Here is a 13,644-nt window from a genome sequence, read left to right as displayed (position 1 = left end):
GTAGCTTCAAGAACACTATCCAACCATCTCATCCTCTGTTGTCCCCTTCTCCTTGTGCCCTCAATCTTTCCCAACATTCTTTTATGGGGAGTCTTCTCTTCTCATGAGGTGGACAAAGTATTGGAGCCTCAGCTTCAGGATCTGTCCTTCCAATGAACGCTCAGGGCTTATTTCCTTCAGAATGAATAGGTTTGATCTTCTTGCAGTCCATGGGACTCATTCTCTGTTTTACAATTTCAAATACTCAATTTTGTTGTTGTTTAGGCATTTAGTCATGTCCGACTCTTTGTGACCCCATGGACCAGAGCATGCCAGGCACTCCTGTCTTCCACTGCCTCCCGCAGCTTGGTCAAACTCATGCTGGTAGCTTCAAGAACACTGTCCAACCATCTCATCCTCTGTTGTCCCCTTCTCCTTGTGCCCTCAATCTTTCCCAACATCAGGGTCTTTTCCAGGGAGTCTTCTCTTCTCATGAGCTGGCCAAAGTATTGGAGCATCAGCTTCAGGATCTGTCCTTCCAGTGAGCATTCAGGGCTGATTTCCTTAAGATTGGAGAGGTTTGATCTTCTTGCATTTCATGGATCACTGCCTTGTCATGGCGAAGGGGCTTGAACTCAGAGAAGCTATGAGCTATGCCGTGCAGGGCCACCCAAGACGGACAGCTCATAGTGGAGAGTATTGACTAAACTTGATCCACCTGGAGCAGGAACCGGCAAGCCACTCCAGTATCCCTGCCAAGAAAACTCCATGGACAAAGACAACAGGTTTATTGAATACTTTCAGATAAATTGCAAACAGATAAGAACATTGATGGGATTATTGTAATAACCTGCAGTTTCATAAGAGTGTATATTTAAAGAAGATGAATAAATGAGCAAATTAAGTTAATTTGGATATGCAGAAGATATCAAAAATAAATTTAAGGAAACGCAGAAAGAGGGGGAAGGAAGTCAAGTTTTGAAATGTCAAAATGATTGTAAAATCAGTGAAATGTATAAATCTGAAAAGTATAAATAATTTTTTTGTTAAAGAAGTTGTGGCAAAGATACTGGTGTCACCTGAGAGTGCTGTGCTAATTGCTTGCAATCAACATAGGATCCAAAGTTAATCTGAAATGAACAGAATGCTCTCCATAGCGGTTTGCATCATTTCTGGTGTCTGTAGGTAGAAAAAGCAGGATGTGAGCCTGAAGAGTATGTAAAGAATGTGTAGAAAATGCAGCTATGTATTCAGCAAGGCCCTGACGCACTGTTGTACACTCTCTGCACTGCCTCTTTTTGCTCCAGTATGCACAAGGGTAAGTTGACATAAATTAAATACCTTTCCAGGATCTTTAATATAAGCTGCAGCACAGGCTTTCAGCAGCCCTTAGCTTTGTTTTCACTTGAGAACAAAATCAATAATTGTGCTGTCAGTGGAGGGTAAATATAAATGAATTACTTCCAAATAAATTATGCGATATTTCTCCCTGATGCTTTATAAATTGAGAAGCTAAGTCACACAAGAATTTAACAGCAGCAGCAACAACAAAAGTTTACAATTCTTTTATATGCTATAGTTGATCTTTGGACTGAAAGGAGATCTCACAAGAGACACGTGATTCTTGACAAAGAGAGAGAGAGAGGGCACCTCACATCACCTCCTTCTTTAGTAGTACAGTGGTACCTTGGTTCTCAAGCGCCTTGGTACTCAAACAACTTGGAACCCAAACACTGCAAACCCGCAAGTTAAGTGTTTCGGTTTGTGAACTTTTTTCGGAAGCCGAACATGCTCCGTTTTGAGTGTTACATTTCCAGTTTGAGTGCCACACTTCCGATTTGAGTGTTACACTGAGGTCTGTCTGTTTTTGCTACTTCTTTTGCATTTTTGTTTTTGAGGCTCTTTTTTGTGACTGTGTAGAACCCAGTTCAGCCACTAATTGATTGATTGTGTGACTGCAGTACATTGTTTATTGCTTTCATTTTGTGGATCAATGGTCTCGTTAGATAGTAAAATTCATGTTAAACTGCTGTTTTAGGGGTGGTTTTTAAAAGTCTGCAATGGATTAATCCATTATGCATTGCTTTCTATGGGAAAGTGCGGCTTGGTTTTGGAACGCTTTGGTTTTGGAATGGACTTCCGGAACGAATTAAGTTTGAGAACCAAGGTGCCGCTGTACAAGTTGTGATGTGACATCATCAAACTCCTACAAGCAATGGCCAATAAATTAGAGGGGGTGGAGCAATTCACTGATATCACACTACATGGTGCTAGGGAGAAAGGAGGAGGACACACAGGGCTGCTGTTTTGGATGACTGCCACACACTTGGAAAATCTCAATGGTCACCTTCAAATTTACAATCAACTGAGTTTTTTTGGTAGTTGATCTCAGAAAGATTATTTGAGTTGAACTGAGAAACTTGCACTAACTAAATATTAAGAAATAAAGGGAAATTGGTATGCTAGGTTGTAAGAAAGTATTAGAAAGTATATTAAATGTAAGGTAATAATTATAAGTACATTCAAAATCACAAATGTCAACCATATCGGGAAATGATGGGAAGTCTATATTTATTTTACTTTAGTTTGTTGTTGTTTTGTTTTGTTTTGTTTTATGTACCATTATATGATTTTATTTTATTTTTTAAGTAATATTTTATTAAGTTTAACAATAGAAAAGTAGAACAATAAAAACACAAAGAAAATATAAAACACAACAATACAAACTTTCACGATATATAAAATACAAACATTTATATGATTTTAGCTTAGCTGATATCTAAGTGGAATTAGAAGGTCAAATTAACATTCTAAGTTAAACTAATTTAAGAAGATAGATAGATAGATAGATAGATAGATAGATAGATAGATAGATGATAGATAGATAGATGATAGATAGATAGATATATAGATAGGTAGGTAGGTAGGTAGTGTATGTGTGAAGTTAAATCTGTAATGACATTAATGAATTTCAATATAGATTTTTTTCATTAAACAAAGGAGAAATTTGCACTAACTTAACAAGTTTAGAGGAAGTGGCATGCTACCCAAGGCAGAACTAAAGAGGTGCAATGGCAGAGGGTTGCAACCTCTGTCATTTATAGTCACACAATATGTGAGAGAAAGAAGATTGGGCCATCGCAGTAAATAGGATTGTGTCATGGGGAAGGCAATAAGCTCTTGAAAAGAAGCTACAGATTGCATGGCACTGGAGTAAGATTATGGTAGGGAGAGGCCAGTTCCTGAAATATTGCATTCTGTTTGCTGTAATCAAACCTGGAATTTGAAGAAGAAGAAAAGGGTTATCTAGGGGAAATCTCCAACATCAAAATCTGTAAGTCCGTGAAAGAAAAAAAGCAGAAGCTCTAACACTTGAGACGAAGCGTTGACACTGTTAAGAAAATGGAAAGGATGGGCAACATATCACATTATACAGAAGAAAATGGTATCTAAAATGGGGAATATGGCCTTATCAAAGACAATAATTTCCTGTAATTTTTCCTGTTTATCTATTTGTTGTTGTTTGGTCGTTTAGTCGTGTCCAACTCTTCGTGACCCCATGGACCAGAGCACGCCAGGCACTCCTGTCTTCCACTGCCTCCCGCAGTTTGGTCAAACTCACATTTGTAGCTTCAAGAACACTGTCCAACCATCTCGTCCTCTGTCGTCCCCTTCTCCTTGTGCCCTCCATCTTTCCCAATATCAGGGTCTTTTCCAGCGAATCTTCTCTTCTCATGAAGTGGCCAAAGTATTGGAGCCTCAGCTTCACGATCTGTCCTTCCAGTGAGCACTCAGGGCTGATTTCCTTCAGAATGGATAGGTTTGATCTTCTTGCAGTCCATGGGACTCTCAAGAGTCTCCTCCAGCACCATAACTCAAAAGCATCAATTCTTCAGTGATCAGCCTTCTTTATGGTCCAGCTTTCACTTCCATACATCACTACTGGGAAAACCATAGCTTTAACTATACGGACCTTTGCTGGCAAGGTGATGGATGTCTCTGCTTTTTAAGATGCTGTCTAGGTTTGTCATCGCTTTTCTCCCAAGAAGCAGGTGTCTTTTAATTTCGTGGCTGCTGTCATCATCTGCAGTGATCATGGAGCCCAAGAAAGTAAAATCTCTCACTGCCTCCATTTCTTCCCCGTTCATCTATAGGTATAGATATAACCAAATGCAGAGAACAAGGATCACTTGTGTGGGTTCAGCTTAAACTTTAGTTTTTCCCAAGCGAGCATCAGTTCTTGCCGTTCGATCATATCATGTATTTAACATCTGTGTTACATTATTCTGTCATTTGAATATATAATCCCAATCTGCCAGGCATGGGGGTAATGCAGTGCAATGCAGCGGAGGGCAGACATTGCCGCAACATATGGTCAATTTAGCTGAAATGCTGCACAGGGCATGGCACTTTTCAGAGCTGTGTCTACATGCTAGATAGCTGCTTCCATTACTATGCATCTATTTTTAAATCCTGAAAAGAACAACTACAGTGGCATTATGTAACTGGGAGTTGAGGGGGGCTTCTGTGTCTTGCTATCAGTTATTAATTATTTGTTCAGCAATCAACTGGCGTGTCTTCTTTAACATTCATTTCATGCAGAACAATCAAACACAAAGAAGACTCCCAATCATTTGTTTGTTTTTTCCCCAAGGGTATCCCCCAAGCAAAAGCAGGGATTGTGGCAGGTTCCATCTGATTATATTATACTTGTGTGGTTTAAGAGATTTTCCAATTTTATCTATTTATAAAATTACTTGGAGCTGAGGATTAAAGAGGAAGGTTTAATGCAGGAAAGCTGATTTAAGACTGAGAATCTTCCTTAGCAGCATCCATTTAAAAGTTAATCTTTGATCATCTGTGAAGCTGATTACCTAACATATAAAACCTATGAAAATGGGCTTCTCTCTTATTATGCAACAGGGAATATATTTTTTTTGTTAGCTACATCTGATTGATCACACCAGGACGTGTGTTGAATCTGCGGACAGAGCAAGGTGATTTCTCTTATCTCCAAAAAGAGCCCACCCCTGAACTAAAGGAAGAGAGGGGGAGGGAGGGACAATGAGTTGGCTGCAGTGTTTCATCATCACTTTCCTGAGCGATGAAATAGGATAATGGTGCCTTGAAGTCAAAGATGGAAGGCAACCGAGAGAATGGCTGGGCCCCTCCCTTTGCAAGTATGGGATGTATTCCACCCAGCAGAGTATGTATCAATTGAAATATTTGATCTTGGCCCAAAGGCTTGCTATTTAAAGATGTCTGACACAGCATGTGCTGGCGATTTTTCACTCTGCACTTTAAAAGCTCTGAATTGCTTCACAGTCCACTGCATGCCTTTTGCTATCTCTTCTTTCGCAGGAGTATCATTATTCTAGGGTATCGCTGCTCCCTAGCACATAAAATATGCGCCTTATTCCACAACTCAGAACAACTTTATATCCCCCACGGAACAAAACACGTCGGCTGCGTTTTCCTCTTCCTTTTGAAAAATAACCAATTTAGCAGCATTACTGTTAAAGGCAGGCTTTATTAATTCTTTGACATGAAAGAAATATACCTGCCACAGACATGTGTCAAGGAAATGACTGAACTTTCTGTCAGCCAGATGAACGGAACAATCTACTAAATATTTTGGAAGGTGGTTTGCCTGTCTGTCAGTTTGTTTGCTGTCTATTGGGTTCGGCTGTCTCTCAGCATGAAGTTTCCTGAAAGGGGGGGGGGTTCTATGCCAACCTTTGTGTGCCAAGCTTCATTGTGATTCAAGATGGTTGGCCAAAACATGACTTTGGTGTTCCTTTGCCCATTTTTTTGGCACAGGTTTGGCCACCTCTTCAGATATTGTTGCCAAAGGTGACACAAAGGTTTCCTGAGGTGGGGTGGCCCATCTTTGTTGATGTTCAGGTGCCATCTTGTTTCAAAACAAGATGGCAGAGCAAAATGTAACTTCAGCATGACTTCACCTGATTTTTGGTGTAATGGATCCAAACTCAATAGTTACACTATACACTACACACACACACACACACACACACATATATATATATATTTTCTTCGAATTCCAAGGCAGTGCCAGACACTCCCCACTGAGTATATCTACTCAAGAGGTGAGGCCCCATTTATTTCAGTGGGCCTTACTCCCCTAAACAAGTGTGTATAGGATTTCAGTCTTTCTGTTTCAACATGGGTCTCACCTAAAATTGAGCAAATGCACCAGTTTCATTTTCTCATTTTCCCTGTCTTCAGTCCTCTGCGTTTCCACATCAAAATATGATTTATTTTCATTTTCTTCATTTTTTAAAAAGTCATGAAAATTCACCAGCATTTTTGTGCACATTTCATCTGTTACAGACATGTTTGTACGCATTTTCTCCTAACACATATAATGCATTTTCCTATGTTATTTTCATTAATACACAATTTCTTTAATGTGCACTTTACCCCACTTCATGCATTTTGGTACATATCACTTGGGTGAAGAACAGATTCATTAAGCCGATAATTGAAAAGAATTGTCAGCTGTTTTTAATTCTATAAACACTTTTTAAAAGCTCTCCCAGTGATGAACACCATTGCAGAAGAGATATTTCTGCTTTAATTCATAGTAGGAAACTCTTCTGCAACAGTGCTTGCTGTGGTTCATGCATGTATCATCTAAAAACTTTTTTTTCAGAACTGTTGTTTTCCATATGTAAATCTATGCAGATTTAACGGGTTGAAATTTGTTCAGCTACAAATTGCACAAGCAGAATGAGTGCCGCTTGGACAACAGGACTTCCCCTGTCTCCTCCCTGCATGCCATCCCCAAATCTGATTGGAGGGTTAGGGAAATGGCAGAAAATATTTAGTGGGAAAGAAAGGAGAATAAGAGAATTGTAGAGTTGGAAGGGACCGCAAGGGTCATCTAGTCCAACCCCCTGCAATGTAGGAATCATCTCATGCATCTATGACAGATGGGCATCAAATCTCTGCTTAAAAACCTCCAAGGAAGGAGAGTCCACAACCTCTCAAGGGATCCCCCGTTCCACCATCAAACAGCTGTTCCTGTCAGAAAGTTTTTCCTGATGTTTAGTTGGAATCTCCTTTCTTCTAACTTGAATCCATCTCCTTAGCACTACTTCAAACACAACTCAAGTTTCCTTGAATCAGTCGCCAGCCCTATTCAGCATGTGTTGGTAAGTGGTCAGCAGCAGATCATATCTCAGGATTTGCCTCTTCCAATACTGGAAGTTCTAAATATATTGCATCCTGGTCCCGTACAGAAGGGGGTCTAAAAGCACTCAATTTCCTGTATTCTCCAGGGTTGCCCATTAGCCATAATATTTGCTCCAAGAAATCTCACCTGTAGAAATCCTAAGCAAAAGGTGCCCTTGAGTTTCCAGGCAGAACATTTTTGAACGGTAGAGCGAGAGCTTGCAAGTTATTGCCTGAACGCTGGCATTAAGGAGCTGGGAAGAACCATTAAATTATGTTGTTTCTTCTGGAGTGCCAGATTGTCTGAGCCGTTGCAACTGCACTGACCTCACCACCACCCCGTTGCACACCATTCTGGTAAGCAGCAACAAAGCCAGGAGGCCAGGCCAACAGCACAGGCTCGCCCTCTGCTCCTGAATGCAGGACAAATGTTGATGTTGTTGTTGTTTAGTCGTGTCCGACTCTTCGTGACCCCATGGACCAAGCACGCCAGGCACTTCTGTCTTCCACTGCCTCCCGCAGTTTGGTCAAACTCATGCTGGTAGCTTCGAGAACACTTCCCAACCATCTCGTCCTCTGTTTCCCCTTCTCCTGGTGCCCTCAATCTTTCTCAACATCAGGGTCTTTTCCAGGGAGTCTTCTCTTCTCATGAGGTGGCCAAAGTATTAGAGCCTCAGCTTCACAATCTGTCCTTCCAGTGAGCACTCAGGGCTGATTTCCTTCAGAATGGAGAGGTTTGATCTTCTTGCAGTCCATGGGACTCTCAAGAGTCTCCTCCAGCACCATAGTTCAAAAGCATCAATTCTTTGGCGATCAGCCTTCTTTATGGTCCAGCTCTCACTTCCATACATCACTACTGGGAAAACCATAGCTTTAACTATATGGACCTTTGTCAGCAAGGTGATGTCTCTGCTTTTAAAGATGCTGTCTAGGTTTGTCATTGCTTTTCTCCCAAGAAGCAGGCGTCTTTTAATTTCATGGCTGCTGTCACCATCTGCCGTGATCATGGAGCCCAAGAAAGTAAAATCTCTCACTGCCTGAATGAGAGAAATAGCAGAAGTTAAAACTTAAGAGGGGCATGCTGCTCTCCATACAGTGGCGGAGCATATGCGAGGGCTGTCCAGGACGGGCGTGCTCCCGAGAGGGGACGGGGGACGGAGGGTGCCCTCCTCAGTGTGGCATAGCTGCTCGGGTGCACAGAGTGGCACATGCCTTGCAGCCAGGGGCGGAGCGAGCCACTGATGGCTGACATTTGGCACACCGCCCACCTGCAACTCCAAGCGTACCCTGAGCCATCGTCCTCTCCCCTCATCCTCTCCCCTGCCTGCCTGCCTACCTCCTCCTTCCAGGAGTGTGGGGCAATGGCGCATCGCCTGCCCGTGACTCCCAAAGGAGGGAGCCTGAGGGAGCATGCCGAATATCACCCCCCCAGGGATGACACCTGGGGCGAGCCACCCCAACCACACACCCCTCCCTCCGCCACTGTCTCCATATGCACCTGGCTGGGTGTGATCTGCATCGTGTCGGTGACAAAATTCCCGTTGATTTTAATTGAGCTGGATTTCATCTCAAGCCTCTAGTTTTGCTTTTTGTCTTGTTTACTTACACATTATGCATTCTTCCTCCTGAGTATAAAAAAACAAATCAGCCAAAGGGATTGTGAAGATGGGAGAGAAGCCGTCATTCTTCGAATAAACCGCTGTTATTGAATTGAGTCTTAAGATTGCCATTTCACATGTCCTCTTAATATCCTGGCAGGGATTCATGTCAAGAATTCGTTTTGACAAGAGATTTATAATCAAAGACGGAGTTTGCTTATGAAAAATTGATGGCTTGTGTTTGGTGCTTCTCCCCCCCCCCTCCTTCCTCCGGCTCACAAAGCAGGGAAGTCCGTGACAAAGGGTGTGGAGCTTAGTTACGTCTCAGTACTTGCTTGTAGAGATCAGCCTCTCTAGGGAAGCGGGAGCAGATGCAATCTGGTAAGGCATAAAAGATGCAAGCCAGAAATTTCCAAACTGCGTAGAACTTCAAACGGCTATTGAAAAATTCAATTAAAAGTATCTGCGGTTGTTTGACAACAATGTACTGCGTTGAATGTATTAATCATAGCTTCAGGACATTTAAGGCAGGGCTGTGTACGAAGAGGGACATCCTTAATTTACCTCATCGAGGCTCGTGACTCATTGTTCTCGTTTAAATACGACATTGAGGCAAACTATGGCTTAGCATGAACAAGCTAGCATACTGGTACACAGTAGAAAAGTCATGGCTGCTTTATTCCTCCTCCCCCACTCCTGGTGCTGCAGTGCTACCAAAACCTGAGCAATGATTTGTTTTAGGATTATTATTAATCCTGGGTTTATGGCTTGTCTCACTCCAAGCAAACCACGAGCTGGAACCCAGGTTTGTTATTGTTATTGGAGACAAACCATGATCCCAAGTTTGGATATAACACTAAGCCAAACCATGGCTTAGCTTCTCGTTGCAATCAGGTAAGGTGCCTACAATCTACATGCTACAGATTGTTTGCTTGCTTGCTTGCTTGCTTGTTTGTTATACCCCGCCCATCTGGCTGGGTTTCCCCAGCCACTCTGGGCGACTCCCAGCAGAATTAAAACCACAATAAAATGTTGAACATTAAAAACTTCCCTTCAGGTGTCTTCTAAAAGTCAGATAGTTGTTTATTTCCTTGATATCTGATAGAAGGGTGTTCCACAGGGTGGGCACCATCACTGAGAAGGCCCTCTGCCTGGTTCCCTTTAACCTCGCAGCGAGGGAACCGCCAGAAGGCCTTTGGAGCTGGACCTCAGTGTGCCGGCTGAATGATGGGGGGGTGCTACCTGTTTTATTATTCTAAATAGTCACATAAATTACTCTCTCACACAAACACACTTGCTCATTCTTTGGTCTTTGTAATCACAGCTGCGATGCTTCAATGCCATCTCTCAAGGCAACATTCAACTCCTCTGTTTTATCTGAATTTCTGAGGAGCAAAATATGACGAGAGGAGGGAAACGAAGCAAGTGGAAGGTGCTGCAAAGCCATATTTTCCTACTCCTGAGACTTGGCCACTGTGGCCATGTAAGCAGCATCAAAACCAGTGGTGGGGTGATGGCTTCATAGCATTTTGAGTGCCTGGAGGCGGTTGGAGGATGGATGGAAGCTAATGGATTGAGGTTGAATCCTGACAAGACAGAAGTACTGTTCTTGGGGGACAGGGGCGGGCTGGTGTGGAGGACTTCCTGGTCCTGAATGGGGTAACTGTGCCCCTGAAGGACCAGGTGCGCAGCCTGGGAGTCATTTTGGACTCACAGCTGTCCATGGAGGTGCAGGTCAATTCTGTATCCAGGGCAGCTATCTACCAGCTCCACCTGGTACGCAGGCTGAGACCCTACCTGCCCACGGACTGTCTCACCAGAGTGGCGCATGCTCTAGTTATCTCCCGCTTAGACTACTGCAATGCGCTCTGAGTGGGGCTACCATTGAAGGTGACCTGGAAACTACAACTAATCCAGAATGCGGCAGCTAGACTGATGACTGGGGGCAGCTGCCGAGACCACATAACACCGGTCTTGAAAGACCTACATTGGCTCCCAGTATATTTCCGAGCACAATTAAAAGTGTTGGTGCTGACCTTTAAAGCTCTAAATGGCCCTAAACGGCTTTGGCCCAGTATACCTGAAGGAGCGTCTCCACCCCCATCGTTCAGCCCGGATGCTGAGGTCCAGCACCAAGGACCTTCTGGTGGTTCCCTCCCTGCAAGAAGCAAAGCTACAGGGAACCAGGCAGAGGGCTTTCTCAGTAGTGGCACCCACCCTGTGGAATGCCCTCCCATCAGATGTCAAGGAAATAAACAAATATCTGACATTTAGAAGACATCTGAAGGCAGCCCTGTTCAGGGAAGTTTTTAATGTGTGACATTTTAATATATTCTTAATCTTTGTTGGAAGCCGCCCCGAGTGGCTGGGGAAACCCAGCCAGATGGGTGGGGTACAAATAATACATCATCATCATCATCATCATTATTATTATTATTATTATTATTATTATTATTATTATTATTATTACCCCACTGCACTGGCTGCTAATGCCAGGGTACCTGTTCTCAGAGTGAGGCTACAGGGAGAGTGGCCAGGATGAGAGGTTGCCATGGAAAAACAGTGGATGAGAAAGAGTTATGCACTCTTGACACTGCTTCTTTCAAATATCCCCATTGCTTTTAATTTCAGAAGCAACACATGGGGTTGGGAATATGGCATTTTCCACCCAGCTCGTTCTGCTCCCTGTGAGTCAGATAAAATTAGAACCGGAATCAACATGTGGTTTGGACAATTATGAGTGCTGAATAACAGATGTTTGGATAATATGAAACGTACTGTATTCTGCTTACCTCAAAGAAACATGTGGTTGGTTGTAAATCCTACACTTTCTAACCCTTTTCCAATATCCCCCTTTTTAAAAAACACAGTAAAAAATACTAGATAGTGTAGAAGACTGCTGACACATTCTCTGTCAATATAGTTTCAGGGCCCTTTATCTGTGGTTTTTATTTGCAATACAAAATAAGGCATAAAACATAAACCCAGGCTTACATTTGCTTTAGCCGGAGCAGTCTAGCTCCTGACAAATAAAGATTTGGTATTATCTAGATATGAAACCTTTTCAGCTGATTATGAGCATATTGGCATTAAAGTGTAGCAAAAATGGTTCGAGCTGGCTTTTGTTGCATGAATTCTCTGTCCCTGGTATTTAACATTTGGATTTGTACTGTTCTCTTCCATTGAGTAGAGCAAATGCTCCCTCTCCCTCATCTTTCTGCTGTGGGAGTTGAAATTTTTCATATGAACCTGGCCTAGACACTTAAAAACAACCTTTGCGTTGGGTTGTTGTATACCTGCATATCCCCCAAAGCCACCATCCCATTAATGCAGTGTTTCTCAAACTTGGGTCTCCAGCTGCTGTTGGACTACAACTCCCATCATCCCTGATCACTGGTCCTGCTAGCCAGGGATGATGGGAGTTGTAGTCCAATAACAGCTGGAGACCCAAGTTTGAGAAGCATTGCATTAGTGTATCATTGGGTGCAAGGGACTATCCAAGCCTACACAGAAGGCCATCCTCACAAGCTGTCATGTAATGCAGGAGTGGTACCCCTGGACGACACTGTGCCTGCCAATATTTCTTATGATCTACAAAAGATATTGGAAGACATCCCCTCAAAAATCCACAGTGCCTGAAATTGGCCCCTCCTATCTATCTATCATCTATCTATCTATCATCTATCTATCTATCATCTATCATCTATTTATTTATTTATTTATTTATTTATTTATTTATTTATTTATTTATTATTACTACCCCATTTGGCTGGGTTTCCCCAGCCACTCTGGGCGGCTCCTAACAGAAATAATAATAATAATAATAATAATAATAATAATAATAATAATAATAATAATGCAATAAAACATCAGACATAAAAAGCTTCCTTGAACAGGGCTGCCTTCAGATGTCTTCTAAAAGTCAGATAGTTGTTTATTTCCTTGACATCTGATGGAAGGGCGTTCCACAGGGTGGACGCCAATACCGAGACGGCCCTCTGCCTGGTTCCCTGTAACCTCACTTCTTGTGGTGAGGGAACTGCCAGAAGGCCCTCAGCACTGGACCTCAGTGTCTGGGCTGAATGATGGGGGTGGAGACGCTCCTTCAGGTATACTGGGCCGAGGCCGTTTACATGCCCCCACGGAATCCCAGCACTTTCTCAAAATTCCCAATGTGTCCACTGGCTCCAAAAGAAGCCAAGTCAGGAGTAGAGGAAAATCCTTTTCAGATGAACCTGCACCAAATGATTGCCACTTTTAATTTCTGGGTCAAAAATAACTGTTTTGGTGAAACGGAAACACTTCCTCAAAGCTTTTTTGATTGTGTGAATATGTTAGCCTGTTAGGTGCAATTATTTCCTCTATCTGCTTTGGCGCTATTTCTCATCCCACCCCACCCCAATGGCTGCTGTTTCCCCTCACTCCTTCCTGGGTTAATCACATGACCACCCCCACCCCCAGCCAGTGAGAAATCATGTAGTGGACATGATGTTTTAATCAAACTCTGTAGGTAATCAAATTTGGCTGTGTGGTGACAAATGAAATCAGGTGATGCTGAAAGCAAGCCGGGTGCAATAGAAATGAGTAGGTCACCATTTTCGCAAGCCTGTGTTGTCATTAGCAAAACCTTTTTGTCGGTACCTGCTGTTTGTTGACTTTATAAGCAATTTACATTGCAAATATATTTTGTGTGTTTGTCTGAGATATACCTATGTAGTATGGAAGACCTTGATTTTCTTTTCCATCGACCCATTCTTTGTGCAAATGAAGGAAAAGTTCTGTGCACTGCCGTCTTGACATGTGTTATTCTTATTTGCACGTGAAGTTAATGTAAAATTTTACCTGGGTTATCGACGTGTGGCACTATTGTCAC

At 42.6% G+C, this 13,644-nt stretch overlaps 1 protein-coding gene across 3 annotated transcripts in view; it reads left to right on the top strand.

Moving 5' to 3' along the window:
* The window catches only part of CA10 (carbonic anhydrase 10), a 341,120-nt gene that overhangs the window by 191,965 nt on the left and 135,511 nt on the right, over positions 1 to 13,644 (top strand). The gene's annotated exons all lie outside the window — the stretch shown is intronic.

The sequence above is a fragment of the Podarcis raffonei genome, chromosome 2, assembly GCF_027172205.1.
Source record: "Podarcis raffonei isolate rPodRaf1 chromosome 2, rPodRaf1.pri, whole genome shotgun sequence".
NCBI lineage: Eukaryota > Metazoa > Chordata > Lepidosauria > Squamata > Lacertidae > Podarcis > Podarcis raffonei.
This window is presented reverse-complemented; position numbering and strand designations above follow the sequence as displayed.